This window comes from Arvicola amphibius, chromosome 5, assembly GCF_903992535.2.
Source record: "Arvicola amphibius chromosome 5, mArvAmp1.2, whole genome shotgun sequence".
Lineage (NCBI taxonomy): Eukaryota > Metazoa > Chordata > Mammalia > Rodentia > Cricetidae > Arvicola > Arvicola amphibius.
This window is the reverse complement of record NC_052051.1, coordinates 55068733-55085913: the sequence shown is the minus strand read 5'-3', so window position 1 is coordinate 55085913 and position 17181 is coordinate 55068733. Positions and strand designations below refer to the sequence as shown.

General features: G+C 39.5%; 1 protein-coding gene across 8 annotated transcripts in view; it reads left to right on the top strand.

The window, feature by feature from the left end:
• The window catches only part of Snap23 (synaptosome associated protein 23), a 38077-nt gene that overhangs the window by 6146 nt on the left and 14750 nt on the right, over positions 1–17181 (top strand). For 2 of the 8 annotated variants that reach the window (XM_038330109.1, XM_038330107.1), the window contains exon 2: positions 7179–7284. The exons of the other annotated variants lie outside the window; for them this stretch is intronic. The gene's annotated coding sequence lies outside the window, so the exon portion shown is untranslated. The remainder of the gene's footprint in view (positions 1–7178; positions 7285–17181) is intronic. 8 annotated transcript variants of the gene reach the window in all.

Here is a 17181-nt window from a genome sequence, read left to right as displayed (position 1 = left end):
ATTGCTGGGTTTTTGTTTGCTTTACATTTTACTTATTACTATTATTTTTGTTATTATTATTATTTGTATGTGTATGTGTTGAGGGGTGCACACATATGGTAGGTAGTCAGAGGACAGCTTGTAAGAGTTCATTCTTTGCTTCTATCATGTGGGTACCAGGGATCAAATTCAGATATCAGGCTTGACTTCAAAACTTTTGCCTGCGAGCCATTTTGAGGGCCAGATGGCTTTAAGTTTGACGCCATCCTGGTCTAAATTGTACCAGCTTCTGTCTTAGTTCATTTTTACTATTTCAGTGACAAAAGACCATCACCAAGGCAACTTCTAGAAGAAGGCATTTCTCTGCCTTACAGTTTTCCAGAGGGTTAAAGTCCATGGCCATCATGTGGGGAGCACGGCAGGGATCAGGGCAGCAAGCAGAGCTGGCACTTGAGAGAAGGCTGAGAGCTCATGTCTTGAGACAAGCACCAGGATGAGAGAACTAACTGGGAATAGTATGGGCATTTAAATCCTCCAAGCCCGCGCCCAGGGACAACTCTTCCAACAAGGCCATACTTGCTAATCCTTCCTTCCCAAACCATTCCACCAACTGGGGACCCAGTATTCAAGTAAACGAGTCTATGGCGCCCTTCTCATTCAAATCACCACAGTGGTTGTACACACACCACAGTCAGAGACAGCTTGTGGATTCCTGGCCCTCTTCCTGGCCCCAGAAACACCATTCTTTAATGTTCTTTGGAATTACTCTTCTTAGAGCCCTCAGTACTGATGTTCTCTGTATGTATATGCTAATTGCTCTTTTTAGCCTACTCTGAAAACTGCAGAACACATCTAATGTAATACATTTTACAGCCAACTCACGTAAGGATGGTTGTAGGAGTGTTTCAAATGAGATGGAGCGGCGTCATTCATCTTTACCTTAACTTGGTATCTAACATGCGTAGCCATCTTTCCCAGACAAATGACAGACAGCTGCTGGTGTTTGGGTGACTTTTTCACCTTCCACATCTACAGGGGGAATGTCATTGGATTCACCTAGGATTACTCCCAAGTCACTTAGGGTAGAATTGTGGAGATTCCAAAGCTGACCAAAGCGTGAAGGCTGGGTGTTAGACACCAAACAGTTAAAATGCGAGCTTCTGTGAAACTGCAGTGTGATTTCTGGGTTCCTGTTTCCAGTGGTTCCTTCCGACTCACTCGGTTCTTGTCTTGAGTCATGTGTTTCGCTGTACTTTGAAACACAGATGTTTATAATAGATACGAGCCTATGGTGTGCTTACAGCATGTCATCTGCATAGTTTGGGGGAGTCTCCACATAAGAGTGGCTGATGTTATCCACATAGAAGAAGGTATGAAAGAAACCAGAGAGAGTTTTATATTTTGAGACAGGTGTGTGTTTGGGGAGGGGGCTAGGCTGGCCTGGATGTAAGTGTTGTAGGATTGCTTCTGCCTCATCCTCCCAAACATTGGTGCAACCATCACACCTGGCTGTGGTTCCCACCCAATTAAAACAAAAAACGGAATCAGTAGTAAAATATAGCTCTAGAGAGAATCTGAGTTAGATTGTTTTGCCTAATGACTTATGATTATATCTAAGGTTCTGTCTTATTTTGTGTAATCCGTCTATTCTTTGATCTGTTCCCTACCGTGTCTCTTTGGGGTCCAGAAGTAAAGCTTGTGTTGGTATGTCGCTCATACACATGTGCATCTAGAGCAGTGGTTCTCAGCTTCCTGATACCATGGCCCTTCAAGTTCTGCTTGTTGTGACCTCCAACCATAAAGTTATTTTATTTTTATTTTTGGTTTTTCGAGACAGGGCTCGAACTTACAGAGATCTGCTTGCCTCTGCCTCCCGAGTGCTGGGATTAAAGGTGTGTGTCACCACTGCAGGGCTCCATAAAATTATTTTGTTGCTGCTTCATAACTAATTTTGCAGGATGGAAGGGAGGGGAGCAGAGAAAAATATAGCTCAATAAAAGCAGTATAATTTTTTTAAAGAAAAAAAGGAAAATGAATGAATGAGCACAGGAAAAAATAACTAATTTTGCTATTGTTATGAATCATAATTATCCAATATGCAAGATATCTGATATGCAACCTCTTAAGGGATTGTGACCTGCAGGTTGAGAACCACTGATCTAGAGCTTAAAACAAAGGTATTTGTGACATGGACCATATTGTATGGGTTAAAGATGATTGGCAAGGTTTTGTTGTACCTATATATATATATATATGTACAAATATATACTCCAAACTATCCAGACTCTTAACTGATTCCAAGTTTACCTAGAAGTTTCCTGCTTATCTCTTCAAACATTCTGGTAATAGAGTCAGGTCCACAGGTAAAGAGCATGGCCGAGAGCCTGACTGTTAGTGCGCAGTTCAAGCTAGGCGCGGTGGTGGTGTACATGTGTAGTCCAGCACGCTTAGGGCTGAAATGGCAGACTGTCTCAGATCATCATCATCCAGTTAATAAATACTCATTAATAGCTTGCAGTCCATAAATCTTAATGGCCGGCACGGTGCTAAGCAGTTTATGTGCATTTTATTTCAGAAACAATTCTAGGAAGAACTGTTAATAAATGTAAGGAGTGTTGTCATATGAACAGGTTAAGTAGATTGCTGGTTGCTATAGTCTGGATGTGTTTAACAACCCCTTCCCCTTCCATGCAGGTTCCTGGGCTGGTGGCTTAGTCAGTTAGGATAGCCTGGAATGCCAGTTTAAAATCATTTTCTCTTGTTATGAGATAGAAAACTTGGACTCCTTTTCCCATTTATTTTGGTTCTTCCAACAGGCTTTTACTCTAGCTGAGGCTAGTCTTCTTTCACCCAGAGTGGTCCCAGACTTGAAATACTCCTGCCTTGGGCTCATAAATGTCAAGCAAGCAGCATCAGACTGGCTCTCGTTTCTCTTGTAAAATGAATGAAAGACAGCTGGCATAGCAGGCCAGACCTGTAATCCTTGCGCTTGAGAGGCTGAGGCAGGAGGATGGGTCACTAGGCTATAGTGAGTTTCAGAACAGCCTGGACTATTGAGAGAGACCTGCCTCAAAAGCAAAACACATAGAGAAAGACATGCTTTCAAATTTGAGGATCTGTCTGCCTCTGCCTCCTGAGTACTAGGGATAAAGGGATGCATCAACATATATGGCTAGGATTTACCTATTTTTAGGATTTAATATAAATTTGTAGGACATCGTGGCACATGCGGAGGCAGGTGGATCTCTTTTGAGTTCGAGGCCAGCCTTGTCTACATAGTGAGCTCTAGGCCAGACAGAGTTGCATAGGGTGATCCTGTCTCAAAACAAGACAGATTTCTTATAAATGATATTATACGATATTACCTTTTGTGTTTATTTTCATTTAGTTAGTATAATACTTTCAGTGTTAACACATCCTGTAGACAGTAAATGCTTCACTTCTTTCTTAGAGCTGAGTACATTTGTCCCCTCCCCCTACTTAGCTGTTGTGAATAATGTGTATGTGTTACCCACATTAATGTAACTTCATCATGTGTGCGGTGCCCATGGAGATCAGAAGAGGGTGTCAGAGTCCTGGAACTAGAATTAGAGACAGGTGTAAGCCATCGTGTTGGTACTGTGAACTAGGGTACTCTGCAAGACTAACAAGTGCTCTTAACCACCGAGCCATCTCTCTAGCTCCAGGTTCAGCCTGTTAAGTGCTGGGATGTATTGGCAAGGACCACCATGCTTGGCTTCTAAATTTTCAAAATGATAGTCATTTAGTTAAATGTATTTAACTAAAAGCCTCCTGGGGTGTGTGTGTGTCTGTGTCTGCCTGTTTGTCTTATGCTATGGATCATATTAGGAGCCTTGTATGTAGTAGACAAGCACCATCTTCAGTTCCCAGCTGCTGTTTTTGTGTGGTGTTTTGGTTTGCTTTTGAGTCTCACTGTGTAGCCTATCTGACCTCTGACAACTAATCCTTCTGTCAAAGCCTCAAAAAAAAAAAAAAAAAGGTTTGCATATGCTTTATTCTTTTTTCTTTTCCATGTTTAGAAAGCATAATAGCACTCAGTGTATCTTTGCCCGGTATCACACATTTGTGCCCCGCTTTTATTTCCTCTGTATCTCTACCCGCTTTCTCACCTCTGAATTCTAAAGCAAATCCTGTAAACAACTGTGTGAATGACATCTACAAGGTAACTCTTACTACTAATGCTAGCGTTGGGAAGATGGAAGACCACCAGTCAGAGTCCAGCCTGGGCTGTATAGAGAACATGTTTAAAACACAGTTTCTGAGTTGGGGATGGTGATGCATGCCTTTAATCCCAGCACTCTGGAGACAGAGGTAGATGGATCTCTGTAAGTTCAAGGCCAGCCTGGTCTATAGACTGAGTTCTAGGACAGCCAGGACTGCTGCACAGAAAAACGAAACAAACAAAAAACCAACCACAGTTTCTGCCATAATCCCTCCCCTCTTATCTGTGGTTTCACTTTCCGCAGTTCCTGTTACTTGTGATCAATCCCTATCTGAAAGTATTACATGGAATATTCCAGAAATAAGCAATATGTAATTTGTTTTTGTTTGAGACAGTTTTTTAGTAGGTAGCCAAGGCTGGCATCTACTTTGAGACTGTTCCTGCTTCTGCTTCCCCAGTGCTGGGATTATAGGCATGTGCCATCTTACCCACCTGGTGGTAATTTTTGTGCTGCTTTGACTATGGTAATCTCATGTCCTAACCCATCCTGCCAAGACTGAATCACCCCTTTGTGTAGCATCTTCACCAACCGATAGCCTCATGGCTATCTCTTTGATCAGACTTGAGTATCTTAGTGTTCATGTTCATTCAGGTAACCTTTATTTAATAATAACAATTTAATAATAAACTTGATAGTGGTGGTGCCAATTCACATATGTCTGCTGAAGCTGTATAGTGCTTTCTTCAAGTGAAAAGATGAATGAATGTTTATCATGGGTATGTACAGAGAAGAGAGTGTATGGGTTTGTACCCTTTGTAATTTCAGTCATTCACTGTTGAAGTGGACGGGGCTATTGCAGTGTATCCCATGGTAAGGAAGGACTGTTGTCCATTTTGTGTCTTCTTTTTCTTTTACACTGTGTGAGAGTGTTTGTAAAAAGGAGCTTGTTACAAATTCCTTTTCCAGCTACAGTCTTGGCTTTCTTTATGGGATTCTTTTATCCACTTGCTCATTTTATGTCAAAAATTACTAATAACTTGTTCAGACCCTATTTGAACCGATTCTTGCTGCCTCATGTGGAATATTTTCCATCTAAGCTGCAGTAAAGGTTTTCCTCTAAACCTCTGCTAGCCGTGCTTCAGACAAATCTGTTATTATTTCCGTTCTTTTATGATTCAGAGAGGTTGATCATCTGCCAATATTTGGGAATATTTCCAATAATTTAGACTTATTATATGTACCAACAGCAAGACTTCTCTCAAGAGATCCAGGAATTGATATTATACTGTGGAACCTGGGTCTAGAACTTATTTCTTGCTCTATTTTCTCCATTCTTTTTGTTTGTTTTTGTGTTTTGAGACAGGGTTACACTATATAGCCTGGCTGGCCTCAGACTCACAGAGGTCTGCCTCTCTGCCCCACTTTTTTTTAAATTATGTGTATAATTTAATCCATGTGTATGTGTGTGGGTGTGTGCACATGAGTGTGTGCCTGTGGAAACCAGAAGCATCAGATTCCCCCTAGAGCTGGAGTTGCAGGCAGTTGTGAGCACCCCCCTTATGGTGCTAGGAACCAAAGGATCCTGGCAGAGTAGTAAGTGCTCTTAACTTCTGAGCCATGTCTCTAGTCCCCTCTTTTTTCCATTTAGCATAAATATAGTCTCTTGGTTGTCATAAACTATCATTTTAAAATGATGAAGATAAATTTGTGAAATTTGCACTCTAACCCTATATATATAGCAAGTAATTTGGGAAATTGGGTTAAAGAAGAAAAAATTAGTTTGAAAAGATTTATTTATTTTTGTGTGCTTTTTGCCTGCATACAAGTATTGCGCCATGTGTGTACATGGTGCCTGAGGAGGCCAGAAGAAGTCAGATCTCCTGGAACTGGAGTTACGAACTGTAAACCAAACCCAGGCCCTCTGTAAGACTACCAGGTACTCTCTATTCCCACCCCACCCCGTCCTCCTTGTTTTTTCGACAGGGTCTCAGTATGTAGCTCAAAGTAACCTTGAACTCCCTATAGTTCAGTCTAGCCTGGGTCTCACAGTCCTATGTGAGCCTTCCAGATGGTAGGACTATGGGCATTTGCTGATATGTCTGCTTTGAGTACTGTCATAGCCATTAGAAGTATTTTGATGACTCTCTACCAGACTTTTTCAATCTGTATTTTTCCTGCTGTAATTATAGTGCATTTTTAATTTAAAAAACTTACATTATTCATCTTTTATTCTTTTTCATGTTTTGTTTGTTTGTTTGTTTGGTTTGTTTTTCTTCTTTGGTTTTTTGAGACAGGGTTTCTCTGTATAGCTCGTGCTATCCTGGAACTCACTCTGTAGAATAGGCTGTCCTCGAACTCACCGAGATCTGCCTGCCTCTAGTTCCCTGAGTGCTGGGATTAAAGGCACGCACTTATACCATCTGGCTGTGTTGTTTATTACTTGTGAAGACAGAAGAAAGAGAAAAAGCCATTTAAGGGAAATCTTAAGTTTTTAGATTTATAAAGAAATATGTTGTTTTGTCAAGTACTTCAACCTTTGTAATAATATTAGGACCCATTAGTTGTACATTTAAAAATAGCAAAAAAAAGTTATCCAAATTTTAAATGGTGTTTGCTGGCATAGACTAGCATATGGGTAATAGAGAAAACCAGACATTCAAAGTCACCCTCAAATAGTAAGTTTTACGTCAGTGCTTAGGCTGTATGAGACCTTCTCAAACAAACAAACAAACAAAACCCCAAAACAAGAAAGGGTGGGGGCTGTGAATTTATTGAATACCAGGCACATGCCAGTGAGTGTGCTAAGGACTTGTGGGGTTTTTGTTTTGTTTTTTTTTTTTTGACAGTCTACATAGCTCTGGCTAACCTGGAACTCACTAATCATAGAGATCCACCTGCTTCTGCCTCCCAAGTGCTGGAATTAAAGGCATGTGCTGACACCACGCCTGGCTGTGCTAAGAATTTTGAAGGACCACCCATTTATGTTTGTTTTGAGAATCATCCTTTGTATCCCAGGCTGACCTGCAATTCCTGGTCGTCCTACTTCTATGTACAGAGAATACAGGCTTGTGCTGTCCCAGCTGCTTGCATTTCCTTTACATCTTCACCAGAAATCAGCAAAGTAAGTTGTTGAGGAAACTGAGTCTTGTTTGTTTATTCTGTTTGTATGTTTATGTGTTTGTGTGTGTGTGTGTGTGTGTATACACATGAAGGTCAAAGAACAACAACCTCTTCTGGCATCTGAGAGCTCCTGCGTGCATTGGTGCACATAAACTCTTACATTCACATTAACAAAAATAATCTTTGAAAGAATCCCAAAGTAGACATGCCTGCTTCCTGACATCAGCACACCTGGTGTGCAAGGCCTTTGTTCCTTCCTGATCTTAGCCCTCTGCTTAGAGAAGGGGGAAGTGTTAAGCAGAACTTGAGTTCATGGTAAGGGCGTATTTCCAGATGACCTCACTGTCACCTGACTCATCCACTTTCCAACTACAGCTCATGATTTTTAGAAGGCCGGGTTCTTAGTCTTTCGTTTTGAAACAAGTCGGCTATAGACTCGAGCCTCTCTTTGAACTCATTTGAGATTTTTGTTTTCTTTAGCAAGGCAGTAAATATTGACTTGTAGTTGGCAAGAATTAACAGTAGGAATAGAATTATAAAATTGTGTGTTTGAGAGATCTGGGCTTTCCTACCCTACAGTATTTCTGTATCCGTACTACATTGTCTGAAAACCTGATGAGGTGCTGTTTGCAGGGACTAGTGCTTAATGTGTAGTGCTTTTCTTGTTTCTTGTCCCTCTGTTGGCCACTAAGGAGTTAACTCACTGGAACCATGGGTGACTTTAGAGCATTTTGTTTGGGAAGAGCAGGTTTTGACTAGGGCTCTAGGGAGTGGCAGAGAAGCTGGAATCTACCAGACAAGAGTAGAACAAGGAAAGGCATACAAACATCTGGAGGTGACAGGGCACAAAATAACTCCCTTACATCTCTCTTCCTCCGTACTGTTTCATGACTGGCTGTGTTGTCGAGTCTCTTCAAACTCCTAATCCTCCTCTTTCAAGTTCCTGAGTTCTGAGATTGAGTGTGTACCACCACACTTTGCCCAGAGAGATATGATAGTTTGTTATATATATTTATGATAAAACTAAAGGTTCCTAAACAATTAGCAAATTAATAAAGCATACAATTTTATGTTAATATCTAATGAGTGAATAGTTGCTAATTTAAGAAAGGCCTTTACATCTTTTTTTTTAAATTAATTTTGTTTGGGTGTTTTGCCTGCATGTATGTCTGTACACCATGTGTGTGCCTCGTGCTGGAGGTCAGGAGAAGACCTCAGAACACCTAGAACTAGAGTTACAGATAGGTGTATGCCACCACGTGGATGCCAGGACCTGAACTCAGCCAGTGCTCTTAACCACTGAGCCATCTGTTCAGCATCAGTATATCTTACTCATATATCTTAGTGTGTGAATATTTTACCTGAACCATGGGTATGGAAAATATGAAATTAGATTGTAAATTCTGATGCCTGTAAAAATTATTTGTGTATGTTTTGTATGTATACACACATACATATGTGACACAGTGCACATGTGGAAGTTAAGAGGATAACTTGGAGACGTCGCTTTCTCCTCCTGTGTAGACATAGGGGTGGCGCTCAGGTCCTTAGATTTGGATGAACACCTTTACCCTGTGAGCCTTCATAGTGACCTCAAATATATTATTTAAATGAAATGTTAAGGCTTAAAAGTCTTAGTTAAATGCATGTGGTGTGTTTAACTGCATACACAGTCACACATAAAACTTAAAGGACTGGGAATTGTGGCTCATTTACCTAGCGTATTTGAAGCCTTGAATTCAATTCCCAATACACAGAAGATGAGAGAGTGCATGATTATTGCACTAGAGGGAATTGGGCATATGAAGTAAATGCTCTGCCACTGAGCTACACCCTCAGCCCCAGCAGAGGAAATCTCCCGGTGACCAACTGGCCATTTAATTCCATATCACACACTTGCAGTGGTGGATTTTGGGGTGTGGTTTTAGTGATTGTTTGCCTGCTTTTTGCTGCTACCGTGTGCAACTCTTAAGAGCTGCATTGCTTTGAGAGTGCACCCTTTTTCTCTACTTGTTTGTTCATTCATTAGTTATTTTCCAAGAATGTACTGTCAGATTCTGTTAGGTGTTAGACCTAGAACAACGAGCAAAACGTGTTCCCTTCGAAAGTGTAGCCTAGCAATATATTTCTGGTTAATTTGATTCTCTGTTTATCAGTATAGTTCACAGCAGGCTTCCCAACCTCAACACGTTTATCGTTTGTGCCTGATCATTCTTTGTTGATCAGTTTTCAGAGTGAGTGTTAGGCATTTCAGTAGCTTCTCTGCTCTTCTGCCTGCGGACATCCCCCACCTGATTATAATCAGAAGTTTCCAAAGGCTAAACATGGTGACCCACACCTCTAATCCCAGCACTTGGGAGGTAGAGGCAGGAGGATAAAATGTTCAAAGTATTCCTCAGTTACATAGCAGGCTTGAAGCCAGCTTGAGTTACATGAGACATTTTCTCAAAAACAAGAAAAAAAATGTTTCAAGACAGCAAATCTGGAATGTGAGCCAGGTGTTATCTGTATTATAGACAAAGAGCTTTCATAATTGGTTTCCAGAAATGTAATATAGAGCTATCAGGTGGTCTTAGTGGGTTCAAGGGATCGCCATGCTGAAGCATTAGTCTAATTAATCTTTTTTTGTTGTTTTTTGTTTGTTTGTTTGTTTTGTTTTGTTTTGTTTTTTTGTTTTTCGAGGCAGGGTTTCTCTGTAGCTTTGGAGCCTGTCCTGGACTAGCTCTCATAGGCCTCAACTCACAGAGATCTGCCTGTCTCTACCTCTCGAGTGCTGGGATTAAAGGCACAACCCAACTAGTCTAATTCTTAATCAGTAAAAACCAGGAGTTATATATCAGAGTAAAAACTTGAAAGGTCAGAGAAGCAGAGGAGGCTGAGAAACTGTCTACACCCCACCTTATCACTTCCTGTCTCCACCTCCCGAGTGCTGGGATTAAAGGCGCGTGCCACTGCTGCCCAGCCTCTAGCTCCCACCCTGTGATCTCCAGGCAAGGCTTACTTGTTAGAACATAAATATCACACAATATCATGTAATCATAAGAACATGAGTTCAGATGCCCAGAACCCCTGTAGAGCCAGGCTCAGAAGCTCAAGTGTAATCCCAGCACTCACGGCTAAATGGGAGGTGGAGACAGGAAAATCCCTGGTATATGCAGCAGAGAAGAAAAAGAGACCCTGTCTCAAACACAGTGGAATGTGAAGACTGATACCTGAGACTCTCTTCTAACACATGTGCAATGTAATATCTGTGCCATGACATAATATGTGCTCAGAATCATACATACACAGGCACATATTATATTTTATACATGTACATACATACAAAATGTAATATAAAGCTAGAAAATGCAGTAAAGAAAACCTGTATCTGTCCCATGATGCTTCCACCTTACATGGGTTCCAGCAGCAAACTTGGGCCACCAGGCTGTATGGCAAGTACCTTGACCTATTGAAGCCATCTCAGTGCCCGCAGGGGCTTGTGCTTGCATAGCAAGTGCTTTTACTCACAGAGCGATCTCCCTGGCCTAGAAACTCGTTCTGATATTCTCTCATAGTGTGTGTTTCATTGATGCCTTGCTTTTTAAGCCAAAAACTACTTTCCCATTGGAAAGAGTGCTTCACCTGGTTCTCGAGATGTAGCTTGGTGAGTAGGGCGCTTATCCTAGCATTCCTGAAACCCTGTTTTCCCAGCACACAAGATGTGCAGAACTGAAGGATCAGAAGTTCAAGGTCATCCTCTTGTGCTAGCAAGATCAAGCCCACTTAGGATATAGAACTGCTTGACTAAAAAAAAAAAAAAAAAAAAAAAAAAATTTCTCCTGTGTTTTAGGCTTGTTTCTTGTACTAATAGCATTAAATATCTGTAGCATGAATAATAAAAACCCAGAGACAGATATTGGGGTTCAAGCTGAAGATCAGAAAAGCAAAGCAAAGCTGGGCATTGGTGGCACATGCCTTTAATTCCAGCACTTGGGAGGCAGAGGCTGGCGGATGGATCTCTGTGAGTTCGAGGCAAGCCTGGTCTACAAGAGCTAGTTCCAGGACAGACAGGTTCCAAAACTACATAGAAACCCTGTCTCGAAACGCCCCCCCCCCAAAAAAAAAAGCAAAACATCCTCTAGACTGGGTGACTGCAGACTGAGCCCTGAGCCTGTCTCTTCCCATTTTACATTCCCCTTTAGTTCTAGGATTAAAGACATGTAACTCCCTAGGACTGGGATTAAAGATGTGAGGTGGCACCACCACCTGGATATGTTTCTGCATTGATCTTGTGTAGCCCAAGGTGGCCTTGAGCTCACAAAGATCCCAAATCCTGGGATTAAAGGTGTGTAATACCACTGCCTGGCCTCTAGTGGCTTAGTTTTACCCTCTGATCTTCAGGCAAACTTTATTTATATCATGGTATTTCTCCTTTTTGTCTAAAATTAAGAAAAGGAAGACTATAACCAATATAAGAAAAACTATATACAGTAAGTACAATAATTGTATACAATATATAAGGCAATAAATACATCAACAATGTCTAGTCCATTTGCATCGACCAGTTCAGAGAATATATTCCATATCTATCTTATCTTGTACCTAATTTACCTCCTATCATAGCTTGCTTTCTGTATCTGGTAAACAAGAAAAACTGTAACTATCTAGGCTTCAACTCCCTCGGAGGCCCAGGAAGGAAATAATACTGAGTAAGCAGTAAATGTGAGCCAGCAGATTCTGAAAATTGTGAGAAATTACAGAAACAGCTCACTACCTGGACAATCACCCAAAGTTCCTCTGCAACAATGGAGCTTTGGCTTATAGGCCTAGACTGACAGACTTTTTCTATGAAGCAGGGTTTTTGAAGGACTGTCTCACCTTGTCTGGGCAAGGCTTGGCAGTTACTCTCTTGTGTTCTGCTTGTCCCATTAGGGCAACATACTGACAGCAGTTGAGGCAAGGGCACCTTTTTGCCCAGTGGCTTATTTTTGGCACAAAGATAGCAAACTCCATGTGGAGTTTCTTCGATGTCTACCATCTTCTCTGAAGTAGATAGGTGCTACCAGGAGCAGACATGTCTTCATTGCCATTAAAAAAAAAGAAAGAAAGAAAGAAACGATGTTATTAAAAGATTATTCTGTAGATCTCTGGAGTGTTTGAAGATAACCTATTTAAAATATATCTGTTTGACCTTGAAAACATACCTAATGTAACTACAAGTTCGATTGTAATAGGTAACTAATTACTAACCTGCATTTCTGTATTATCCTAAACAGTTGGTAATAATAACTTTCAAGGACTAGAAATTTGAATTACATTGTTAAATGAGCTGTATGGGTACAATAGTTTGAACAAGATTAGAAACATATGTACAGTCTTTTTAAACAAAATTAATCTCAAATTTGTATCAATAGGGGCTGGGATTTCTTTAAAAAATTTGTATCAATATACAAAATTTGTTTGCAATAGACAAAAGTCTGATCCAATGTAAACATTTAAAAATATTAGTTGCATGGGCTGGAGAGATGGCTCAGAGGTTTGAGCACTGACTGCTCTAACAGAGGTCCTGAGTTCAATTCCCAGCAACCACATGGTGGCTCACAACCACCTGTAATGAGATCTGGTGCCCTCTTCTGACCTGCAAGTATTCATGCAAGCAGAACACTGTATATCTAATAAATAAATAAAGATTTATTTTAAAAAATTAGTTGCTTTTTTAAAAGTAAATTCAATAACCTGCCCTTTTATCTTATCATATCTATATCCTTTTTTTTTCAAGACAAGAACCTTGAATCTAATCTTCTTTCTTTAGCTTTTTTTCCTGACCATTACCAATAACAACTTGTAACCGGTCCCCCTAAACAGTAACATATTCATAACCCATTGACTGACCAAAAACCACCCACCCCATGATGGCCATAACTTCTAGCAAATTACCCAGTCAGCCTTTTCCAAACGCAAAGCAGCTGCCCATTGAAAGCCTGAATAGGTATCAATGGTGTGGTGTACATATTTTAGTTTCCTAAATTCTACAAAACGGAACACATCCAACTGCCAGATTTCATTCCTTTGAGTACCCTTTGGGTTACTTTCTGCAGGTAGTGGTGTTAGGTTGTGTAAAGAACAAGTAGGACATCTTATACTTTTCTTGGCTTTTTGCTACATAATGGAAAGATTTAAAAAAAAAAAACTTTGCTATTGACATGATGTTTTTATGACATTCTGAGACCTTCAGCACATTTCCAATCAATACTTGATCAGTTTCTGCATTACCTTCTTTTAGGGGACCTGGCAGACCCATATGGGATCAGATGTGTGTTAGGTATATGTGATGATGCCTATTCCTGATTATATCTGGTAACTGAATAAATAATGAAGTCAATTCTGTATAAATTCAGCAGTTTCAATATGCAAAACAACTCTTTCTGCATATTGTGAATTGGTAACTATGTTGAGAGGTTCTTTTAAGTCCCTTAATACCCTGAGACTAGCATATAATTCTGACTTTGGAAAGAATCATAAGGGCTTTGTTCCACTTTACTAAAATGTTCTGATTGTAACCTGCCTTTCCTGATTTATGTAGAGGTTCCAGTTAGAGGTGTGTCCTGTGCAATGTGAGGAAGGATTTAGTTCTCTTTATAAGTTGAATTCTCTTGCTTTTGGGATAGTTGTTGTTAATGTCTCTCCCCCCCAAAAAATTACTACAAGCTCTTTGCCAGGGTTCACTTTCTTCCCATAATTTGTCAGTTTCATCATTATTAAAAGATACTATAATTTCTGCTGCATCTTCTATTCCTGCTAATTGACAAAGTCTCAATTTTCCTTTTAGAATTAACTCAGAGACCTTTTCCACATAAGTTTTTAATTTTTAACTTGGTTTATGTGGTACAAAGATCCATTCTAAGATAATATCTTTCCTCTACATTAAAATTCTTGTAGAGGAATGTTTGGAGGGTAACATGACCAGAATGCAGTTAAGATCCAGATCCACAAAGTCCACATGTGCCTTCTGCAGTCGCTCCAATCAAAGTTATCTCAACTTCAGCTGACAATTCCCTGGGACTATTTAAGTCCTTGTCACCACCTAAGGTCTTGTTTAAATTAACCAGGTCATCAGGACCCATCCCTATAGTGTGCCATAGATGGGAAGTGTTTCATCTTAATGATGGGAGTCATTAAGAGTCTGCAGTTGATCTCTCCTAATTTGTATCTTGTGGTCTAATTTTTTCGTAAACCTGTTTTATAGTCTAAATAATTAATAGAGTCTCCTCTTGGTATTTTTTCAGGAGCAATTTGTAATCCCCAACAAGGTAAAATTTTCTTCTTCAAGCATTTTTTAAAGTATCTACATTTGAATCAGATAACAAAATGTCCATCATTTCCAATGGCTGACTTATAAAATACTGGCACAGGGTGGGACTATTTAACATTCCCTGTGAGAGAATCTTCCATTGATATCTTTTAGCAGGCTAAGATTATTATAAGTAGGCACTGTGAAAGCAAATTTTTCTGTTTTTTTTTTTTCTTGTAAAGGTACAGTGAAGAAACAGTCATTTAAATCAATAACTATAAGAGGCCATCCTTTAAGCAATATACAAGGCAAAGAATACCAGACTGTAGAGGGACCATTGGCTGAATCACCTTATTAACAACTCTTAGATCTGTTACTATTCTCCATTTTCCAGTTTTGTTTTTTTTTTTTTTTTTTTTAACAACAAGTACAGGAGAATTTCAAGGTCTGCATGATTCTTCAATATGCTGAGCATCTAGTTGCTCTTATACCAGTTGTTCTAAAGCCTGCATTTTCTCTATTATTAAAGGCCATTGATTAACTCATAGAGGTTTATCTGTCAACCTTTTTGAAGGTAGGGCTATTAGTGCCTTTAAAATACCGGCAGCTGTTTTACCCTGTTCTTGCACAGCCTGAATGGTTGGTGACTGTTCTTTATAAAACCTAATATTTTTCCAAGAAACATATGTTAATTTATAGTTTGTTTCTAAGATTGGGAGAATGTTAATCTGAGTATTTAATTGCTATAACAAATCACGTCCCCACAAATGGTTTTAACATTCTTCTCTGTCTTTCTGGCCTATACATTTAACCCATCTCATGCTCTACTTTACCTGAGATAAAGTTCCAATCCCTAAAACTGAACATTTGCATCCTGAAGAGGCCAATTTGGATGCCAAGATTCTGATGAAATTATTGTTATATCCGCATTTGTGTCTACAAGACCTTTAATGATTCCATTTATTTTGTATTTTTAATTTTGGTATTTGTTCATTTATAGAAGTTTGCCAAAATACTCGCTTTATGGTTTCTTCTGAATTTTTTGGTTCTCTCTTCTATAGCTGTTTTATTACCCAGAGCAGTAAGGTTTCTATAGCAGGCTTTAGGTTCTTCAGTTGCTCTGGGAAGGAGTCTCCTCTACAACAGCAGGAAACAACTGAACTGGTTTTGGCCTAGGGGCCTGCGAGAGACCCTCAAGGAGTTTCCTATGGCAAAGGCTTGCCATGAATATTCCTCCTTGACCTATATTACATTAGTTCGATGCCTGCCTTTGCCATACCTTCCACATAACCCAGAAGGGAGGGGCATTCTGAATGGATTATTCTTAGAAAAAATATTGTTTCTAGGAATGTCCTGTCTTTGTGACTTTGCCACAATTATAACATTTGACATTTTGATTTGTCCTCAGATGTCTAGAAATCACCTATCCATGCATCAACATGTTCATGAGATTCAATATTAATTGTATCTCAGATCCATTCTTCCAAAGCTGCTGACCTTGCTTTTAATGGCCGAACTATCCTTTTGCATAGACAGTTGACATTTCAAAATCCAGAGATTCAATTATTATTTGTCTAGCTTATGAATTGGGTATCATTCTGTTTACTGTTGAAGCCAATCTTTGTAAGGATTTCATAAAGATTTGGGGGGGGGCATAACTTTAGTTAATGACTCAAATTTTCTTTCCTATTTCTCCAATTCTGTCCCAAGCATTCAAAGCTCTTGTGTGGCATAAATCCAGGGTGTGGTCATTACATACCACCTGCCTTTCTATAGTAGCGTATTCTTGTCCAAGAATTTGATATTGGGAGATTTCTCTAACTCTGTCTTTAGTCCATTGTTCAATAATCTTAGCCTCTTCTCTGAACCAGGTACTCCATTGTAATTGTGAACAAGGCTCTAAAACACTTTTAATCAAATCTATCCAGTTGTTAGGGATAATTCTATTACAAATGATCACAGGTTTAACATTTGCTTCACAAAAGGTGAATGTATGCAATATGAGATTATTGCTTCCTTAAATCTCCTTAAATGTAACAATGGCACAGAAGTCCAGTTTACTATAGCAGAGTTTCTGCCACTTGGCAATTCCTGTAAGGTTACTGGAAATATTAAGGTTGGTTTTCTGAAAACCTTAGGCTGTTCCTCTCTGTTCTTATAATGCAATGCTGAAATTTGCTCTCCATTAAATTCTTCTGTCTGGGTTTAAATATCTCTGTGATCTGTTTTATTAGGTTTTTCAAAGGCCTGTATCTTAGCACTCAGATTAACCAACTTTTTAATAAGACAAAAATGATAAAGCTGATGATGTTTACAATGACATTACATAAATCCCTTCTAAATTAGATATCCTCTCATATAATTGTTCCATTTTCAGACTGTCTAGCATATTATCATACAGAGATCCAAATCTTTCCATTATAATGTTTTTTTTTCCATTTTTTAATGTGGGGAAAAAATCTGTTTCTTTTAACTAATTCCTCCCTTTAAGAATTCACAATTGTCTTACCAAATCTACCGACAGTGTTGATGAAGATGTGAGGCCGCTGCATAGAACAGTAGAGGCCTGACTGGATTTCAAGGCAGCTACCTAGTTTGGCAGCAGCTTGAGAAAGGTGTCAAGGA